The 8832-nt window shown below is 39.7% G+C and overlaps 1 long non-coding RNA gene across 1 annotated transcript; it reads right to left on the bottom strand.

Moving 5' to 3' along the window:
• Positions 1–2481: 2481 nt before the first annotated feature.
• On the bottom strand, positions 2482–5721 carry LOC131253350 (uncharacterized). Its single transcript, XR_009175104.1, has 2 exons — positions 5291–5721; positions 2482–5243 (listed from the first exon to the last, which is right to left on the bottom strand). It is a non-coding gene; the product is annotated as an uncharacterized LOC131253350 (long non-coding RNA).
• Between the last annotated feature and the right edge of the window lie 3111 nt (positions 5722–8832).

The following is an 8832-nucleotide window of genomic DNA, read 5'->3' as shown; positions in this document are numbered from 1 at the left end:
AATGGATTAGCATGTGTAGTCAATGGATACATCTCTTTCTGAGAGGAACAATGAATTCTATAATATCAATATTTTGGATGTTCACATGTTCAATATCAGGAATCTCTCAAAACATGAATCATAAAGAAATAATAATACATAAAATATAACATGGCAATCATATTAATCTAAACAATCGTAACCATCAAATCATCTATCTCAATCGTACATATATAAGAGACGTTGGGATTCACTCACCTATTTGAGATAGGGTCGAATTCTTTAATCAATCGAACGCTTTGTAAAAATTATACTTCAAATCTATATTAAGATGATTTAGAACATTCAAATTTAATCATAACATTCTAATAAGTGGCGTCTACCTTTGATCCAAACAAGATGACCCAACATAAATTCTAAACTTGAAATTTGAAAAACAAGAGAGACTATCAATCAATGCAATCTATCAAACGACCTTGCTCGAGGACCCTTGATCGATTTCCTAATCGATCGACCATGGATCGATGTAATTTCGAATTAACTCTAGAAGTCTCTGGACACTTTTGGCCACCTTCGATTGATCGATCAAGTATGGTCGGATTTAATCAATTTGCTCGCTGGACTAATTTGGTCGTCCTCGATCGTATGAGTTCAATCGATCGAGATCGCTTGAGGATACCCTCAATCCATCTAACCTCGAGTTCAATTAATTGAACCAAATTAGGAACTTTAAAATTTGATCACTAGATAAAAACTAACCTCATTCGATCAATCAAACATTGACTTCGATCAATCAACTGAAGTCAGATAGGTTCAGTTACATAGTTCGATTTTCCAAAAAATTTAGGGTTCTTATAGTTCGATTTTCCAAAAAATTTAGGGTTCTTCTTCTTCTTCTTCCTTGGTTTTGATGGATTCCATTAATTATAGAATTTATAATCAAATAATTGCTTAGATCTAAATATCTAGCATTTACAATCGATAGTTGAAAACTGTTTTTGACAAAGCTATTATAAATTATACAACTTCACATATTGTTATCAGAATTCCTCAGTTGGACAAGTCTAGAATTCGAGGTTCTAACATGATATGGCTTTAGGATCCTCTAATTCGAATCTCCTAGACTAACATGCCCGATTTTTTCAAAGTCGATGTTCCTTGTTACATAAACTTAGTTAAAACCGTCTTCCATTGATCAAAACTTTCCTTGAATCAAGATGATGGGCACAGGGTGAACTTTCCACATCCATTAGTTGAAATTCAAGGTTTTTAATTTACAGAAAATTAGAACATGAAGGTGAAATCTTACCTGGTGGAGGCTCTCCTTTCATAGGGCTTCCTTCTCTCTTTTGGTTGTTCTTAGGGTTATGCTTTTCTGCAGATCTCCTCTTGTCAAAAAATATAATTCTTATCAATCCGCTGACATATCCCTTGTTCAAAAGTGATTTTACTAAGTAGGTTAAGTACTTGTTTTTTTATTAATAATAGAAAATCAAATATTAATTTATTTTAGTTAGGATCTCAAGTGAGTCACAAAAATCAAGTTCATTACAACGGGTCTAAAAGGAGACTAGTTCACTAATTAGGGGCCAAATATAGGATCACTTATTAGGAGGCCCACAACCGTACATTGAGTTAGACCATCATCTTTCGGTTCATTTCAATATTTGTTCAAAGATTTCAACGTATCAGCTTTTGGATTTCAACCGTACATGGGTCCTACCTTTTGCACAATCTGATTTCCACACATCTAAGTCATTTTGTAGATATAAAGCATTAAGTGTATCTTCCTCTTTAGTATTTGTTGGGTTAAAAAATAATAATAATAATAAAGGAAGCACCTTTACTCTCCAATTTTATTATTTAAAATTTTACAAAAGAGAAAGGTCTTTTTCTACCATTTGACCTATTAAAAATAAAAACAAAACCAAAAAAAAAAAAAGAGGAGAAAAAAAGATAAAACAAAGTGTCATGACATCCTCCACCTTTGAAATACAAATGTCTTGTAGGCATAAACTGAACGCTTCCTCTTCGGGCGCAGATTGCTACATGTGTCACCGACTTCAGTGGTGTGTTGACATGGCAAGGTACCATGATGTATGTGTTATATCCGCACTGTCTATCCGTTTTACGAGATCATTTTAGGGCATGAGTCTAAAAATGAGAGAGAATCAGAGGTCAAATACACCTCACCATAGACCTGGATAAAGGTAAAATACAAATATCAACTTGATCCAAGACTCATGTCACCCCAAAACTAACCAAAAAAGCTTTCTATGGTTCAATCCCCACTGTTTTCTATGGTGTGATCCACTTGAGCTTTGAATCTGCCTTATTTTTGGGCTCGTACGCTAAAATGATCTCACAAAATGTATGAATGGTGTGCGTAACACACATCATGGCGGGGCCACAGTACATCACAAAATCCACGTCTCTCTAATTGCCCTCAAATCAAACACATCCTTGAGAAAAAATAATATTTTAAAATGTTGATGACAGCACTTGTAAACTAGGAAATTGTGTAGAACTCAAATTGAACCGTTCACACCGTAAGCTCACATTTACACTCAGTAGTCCTCTATTCAACAAAGAAATGTCCATTAATCCGAGGATAGGATAGGATGGTGCAATTACAGCAGTTCAGATGGTCTAGTTTAAGGCATGTACTGCGTGCAGTATTCCAGTTAAGGCACCTTCTCAGATTGATTTTCAGGATGGGCAATCGAGGGTTCAAATCAATGGTAAGACCTCCACTATGATAATTATTGACAGTCCATTTTCTTGGCAATTTCTGGAATCATATGGATCAACCCATCAGAGGTCAGATGATGGACAGCCCAAACCACTTTTTCAACTTTTTTTTCTGGCATAATCAATATGAACCATCCATTTTTCCAATCATTAATTGCCTAGTTAGGATCAAGCAATCAACGTACTGAACTGGGAAGGATATGAACAATCAAAGCTCAACCCCATAAGATGGACAGTCCAGGGACCAGAAAACTGTCATGATCAATATAGGCCATCCATTTTCTTAATTAGTGACTACAACCATCCAATCGAAGTTATTAGAGAGGAAATCAAATGTGGGAGTGGGATGCATGATGAATGTCCACGGAGAATAGAGGTCCCAGATCAACAATGCTCTAGATGATCGCTTGGTAAGTCGACTTCCGGAAACAGATGCAAACTGCCAACAAAGTACAACCAACCCGAATACACACTTCACACAATAAAAAGAGTGAACTCAACATATTAGGGTGCGTAATCAAGGTCAGGGCTTTGAATAGGGGTGCAGATGGGTCGCGTCAACCCAATGAGTCACTGGACCCGACCCAAAAACTAGTGGGTCAGGATCCAAAATTTAGACCTATGGGGCGGGATCTGGGTCCAAAAGGATGACCTGAATTACGAGGGGTTTAGCTCTGGGTTCTTTCAAAATCAACCCAACCTAGAGGGGTTTATCTCTGGGTCCTCTCAAAACCCAACCTAACCCAGCTCTGGGACCTGAATTATCCAGGGGTTTAGCTCTGGGTCCTCTCAAAATGAACCCACCCTAGACATAGACCCGACCTAGACTCATAGTCTTTTAACTTGAATTTATCTTTCTTTTCGGCCTTACACTACAAAATAGTGACCACCTTTTCCAAAAATATGGTTACACAATCCTCTCTACTAGTGACAAACCAGTGGAACTACCGCTACTACTTGAAATAACCAATTGAATTTGGGACAGCTGGCTATTTTATTTTTTACCATCCAAATTGATAGCTACCACTAATTGGTTGGCATGGACATTACTTAATTATGTTGAGAGCTCAATTTCATTTTCTACACCTAATCCAGACCCAAGCAAAATCAACTCATGTGATATGGGGGTTTGGGTTTGGGGCCAAGAGGACCCAGACCTAAACAATTGGTCCGGGAAACTTTAATGGGTTGAATCCACGGTTCAAAATCCTGACCCAATTATTTAATGGATAAGAATTGGGTCAGAATTCTGACCCAATTCTTAAAAGCTCGTAGGAAATGAATGCTATAATTCTGTTCACGGCCTATGTTATTTGTAATCAGATGACAACATAGATAAAAGTTATTAACGAAAAATGTTCATGTTTTAAAGCTTGACTAAGAACTAAAAACGATGAATTTTAGAATAGCTTAGAAATGCAAAATAAAATGCTAACAAAAAAGTGGAGCTAAACTTTAAGTTCATAATGATTTGTATACATTGATGACAAAAGAATGTGAGAAAGAGATCTTCAAACTCGCAAAAAAAATGAAGGAGAGAGTTCAGACGGGGGATATTTTAAATATATTAAGAGGGAAAAAACAATGAGATCAATAGGTGGAAAAGCAATTTTCAAAAAGCACTTGGATCATATGTTAATTTAACTAAGCTACTTATGCCTCAAGTATCTTATCTTGGACACAACCTTCCACATGGATCATGCATCATGTTGCGCCTAGCTTGGAATTGCCTTCAATGTGAGCTTTCCTTGTGCGGGACCTACCTTCAATGTCGACATCCACCCATCTTCGATGTAGGCTATCCAACATGCAGGGACTACCTTAGATGTGGCCAACCATCATGCAGGCCCACCTTTAAAGTGGATTGTGCATCATGCAGGACCCAATTTCAAAGTGGCTTTTCATCAAGCTCAGCCTGCCTTGCCTTTGGTTGTGGGTCATTTGGGGCCAACCTTCAACATGAACTGTTCTCATGTGGGGCCACCTTGATATGGGCCAGCTATCATGTAGGCCCACCATCAATATTATTATTGATCATGTAGGGCTCACCTTTAATATCCATCAGAGTCCACCCTTGATGTGGACCATCCATCATATACACCCCATCTTCAATGTAGGACATCCATCATATAAGGCCCACCTTGAATGTAGGCCACTCATCGTAGCACCTTTGATGTGGACTGCACATTCTGGGATGGACCTTGATGTTGGTCATCCATCATGTGAATTGTCTATCGTGGAGCCCACCTCCAAAATAAATTGTCCTAAGTCCACCTTCAATGTACACCACCCATCATGTGGAGCCCACCCTTGATAGAGACAATCCATTGTGCAGACCACACCTTCAATGTGGGCCGTCCATTATGAGGGCAATACATGGGGCCGTCCGCCATTATGAGCCCACCTTGATGTTAGTTATCCATCATGTGAATTGTCTATCGAGGCGCCCACCTCCAAAATAAATTGTCCTAAGCCCACCTTCAATGTACACCACCCATCATGTGGAGCCCACCCTTGATGGGGACAATCCATTGTGCAGACCACAACTTCAATGTAGGACGTCCATTACGAGGGCAATACATGGGGCCGTCCACCGTTATGGGCTGACCTTTGATGTAGACTTTCCATTATGTGAGGCCCACCCTGATATTGATTATCCATCATGTGGGGCCCACCATCAAAATAACGTCCATTTATGGCCAACCTTGCCCATCATGTGGGACCCAACATCAAAATAATGCCCAAATAAGGCTAACCTTGCACATCGTGTGGAGTCCACCTTTGACACGGACCATCCATCATGCAGGCCCCACCTCAATGTGGGTCATCCACCATGAGGAGCGCACCTTCAATGTTATTGTCCAGCTACCTTCAATATCCACCGCCCCTCGTGTGGAGCCCACCTTTGACATGGACCTTCCATGTGGGCCACACCTCAATGTGGATCATCCATCATGCAGGGCCAACTTTGGATGTGGACCTTTCATCGTTAGAGGCGGAAACGGATTGGCTACTCCCCCTGACACCAGCCAATGGCAGCCAATGATGTATACGTTTCATCCATGCCGTCCATCTATTTTAACAGATTATTTTACGATTTACGATCTGAGAACAAAAATGAGTCTATCCCAATCTTAAGTGGCCCACATTACAGGAAACAGTGTTGAATGAGCGCCGACCATTAAAAAAACATTTTGGGGCCTTAAAAGTTTTGGATCAAGCTGATTTTTGTTTTTTCCCTTCATCTGGGGGCTGTATGACCTAATCAACCTATTGGATGTCAAATAAACAGTACAGTGGGCAATACGAGGATTCTAATGATGAATGTCCAATCAATATTGTTTTCATGCGGTGTGGTCCACCTGAGATTTATATACCTCTCATTTTTGGCATCAAGCGATAAAATGATCGATAAAAATGGATGAATGGAAAGGATGAAACACATACATCTTGGTGGGGCCCACAGAGAACCGACCACCAGCCCTGGCCGGTGTCAGGGGTAGTAGCCAATCCGTTCCCGTTAGAGGCTTACCTTAGAGGCTGACCTATGGCGTGGACAATCCATTACGCAGGCTTACCTTTATGTGGGTCACACCCATAACGTGGGGCTCACCTTTGATGTGGAATATTAATCTTGTAGGCACCACCTTTGATGTGGACCGCCCATCACGTGGAGCCTACTGTGATATGGCCATACATCACATGGAGAGGTAGAAAAGTTGAAAAGCAAAAAACTAAAAACTCGTGGGGATTAGTAACTTTCACCCCCCATTAAGTTACTTTTGCCACGGTGCTTACCGAAATAACTTTAAAAAGCATCCAAAATAGCCCTCAACTCTTCCAGGATTGGGGTTGAATGATCCATAAATGACGTCAGAAACTGTAGCCCTCAACTCTTCAAGGATAGGGTTGAATGAACCATAAATAACGTCAGAAACTGTATATATTTCCGCAGGATTAGGGTAAATGAAATGAAAGAAGTAATGAGAAGATGAAAACCGAGGACCTTGAACCAGATTGTATACCAACAGAGGTGTGGAGGTAAATGACAGATATGGGTTATTTTATGCCAAGTTCAACAAGATTGTATGATCAAAGAAAATACTAGACAAATAAAGTACCATAGGAAGGATAAAGTGCTGTACTAACCACAGTCATAGCATGAAATTATGAGAGGGAGAGTGAAGTCCAAGGGGCATGATGAATACATTAGAAACTCAGCTTGATTTGAGGTCTGCAACTATAACACTACGGCTATTTTTCAACTTTAACAAGTCGAATAAATATAGTAGGGTTCATCGAGAGTTAATTTGATAGTTGCTAGGAAAGAAATGAGTTTCAATAGGAAAAAAAGATTTGAAACAAGATTGTATTATCAAAGAAAATGGCAGATGGAGGGAAAGTACCATGGTTCCTATTTACAAGATTAAAGAAAGTTTAAGGCACCAGACGGGCAGGTCCTACCGCTAAAGCTATTTTCATACTTGAAAATTGATGTTGAATAATATGGGGGGGGGGGGGGGAATAGGAAAAGATATAAATAAAGGTAGAGGGAAAGGGGCGCCTCCTACAAAGACAACTTCCCTCTCTTGGGTGCGTTTGTAGGTGTGAGGTAAAACCTAGTTCCGCTAGTTTATGCCGTCTCTTGTGGTGTGAGGTGAAACTTAGTTCACCTAGGTTATGTTGTCTATTGTGGTGTGAGGTGAAACCTAGTTCCCCTAGTTTATGTTGTCTCTTGTGGTGAGAGGTGAAACACAGTTCCCCTAGGTTATGCTCTATCTTGTGGTGTGGCATGAAACTTGGCACCCTAGGTCATGCTCTATCTTGTGGTGTGGCGTGAAACTTGGTTCCCTTAGGTTCTGCTCTTATCTTGTGGTGTGGCATGAGACTTGGTTCCCTTGGGTTATGCTCTTATCTTGTGGAGTATACTATTCTACTAGGGTATTGCTTGGTTAGAGAGTTTTGGTAAAGTGAAAGAGTGGAAAAAAGGTAAGCCTTGTATTTCTGATTTTTCTTCAAAGAACAAAGCTCTATATTGTTGCCCCATGGACATATGCATACTACCGAACCACATAAATATTTGCGCCTCATCTCTTGTTTTTGCTTTGGCCTTTGGGTTTTTTGTTTGGCTCTTTTCTTTTGTGGTTTTGTTTTGCCTTCATGTGCAGGTGTTTTTCCACAACGAAAATGTGAGGAGCAAGAGTGAAGAGACAATTGAGATCCCAGTTATTACAGGCTTGCATCAAGGGTCGGCACTGAACACCTATCTTTTCACATTGGTCCTTTTCACATTGGTCAAGGTCGGGTTAATGAGGGATCTGATAGTGTATGATGTTTACAAATGACAATTTTAATTGACAAGATGTGGGAGGGTGTAAACACAACTAAATTCATGGACGAGTGCTCTAGAATCTAATGGATTTAAAACAAGTCAAACTAAATTAGACCATATGGGGTGCAATTTAAGTGTATCAATGACAATGGGACCGAATTGCTGAGTAAGAAGTTTCATAAAATGACCACCTTCAATGACTTGGGTCAATAATCATGAGTGGAGAGATTGCGGGAAGGGATCCGATAGTGGATGTTGTTTACAATGACATAGTTTTAATTGACAGGATGGGGGAGGGCATAAACACAGCTAGATTCATGGGCGAGTGCTCTAGAATCTAATGGATTTAAAACAAAAACTAAAATAGAACATATGGAGTGCAATTTAAGTGTATCAATGACAATGGAACCCAATTGTTGACTGAGAAGTTTCCTAAAATGACCACCTTCAATAACTTGGGTCAATAATCACAAGTAGAGAGATTGAGAAGGATATTGCCCATAGAATTCTAGATCGGTGGAAGAAATGAGATATACCTCGAGGTGATCAAGCTGAAGGGAATATTTGACCAGCAAGACTTTATGGGACATAGTGTTGAAAATTAAGAAACAACATGTTCATAGATGGTTTAGTCATGTGCAAAGAACTGCGCTAGGTAGATGGAATGAGTTGGTGCAAGTTGAAAGCTCTAAAAAGGTAAGGGCATGGCCTAAAAGGAGGTGGGTGGATGTAGTAAGAAAATACTCTGCTGACCTATTGTCTAACTTAAC

This window comes from Magnolia sinica, chromosome 8 (genome assembly GCF_029962835.1).
Source record: "Magnolia sinica isolate HGM2019 chromosome 8, MsV1, whole genome shotgun sequence".
Lineage (NCBI taxonomy): Eukaryota > Viridiplantae > Streptophyta > Magnoliopsida > Magnoliales > Magnoliaceae > Magnolia > Magnolia sinica.
Note: the sequence above shows the minus strand (reverse complement) of the source record. Positions and strands in the feature narration are given on the sequence as shown.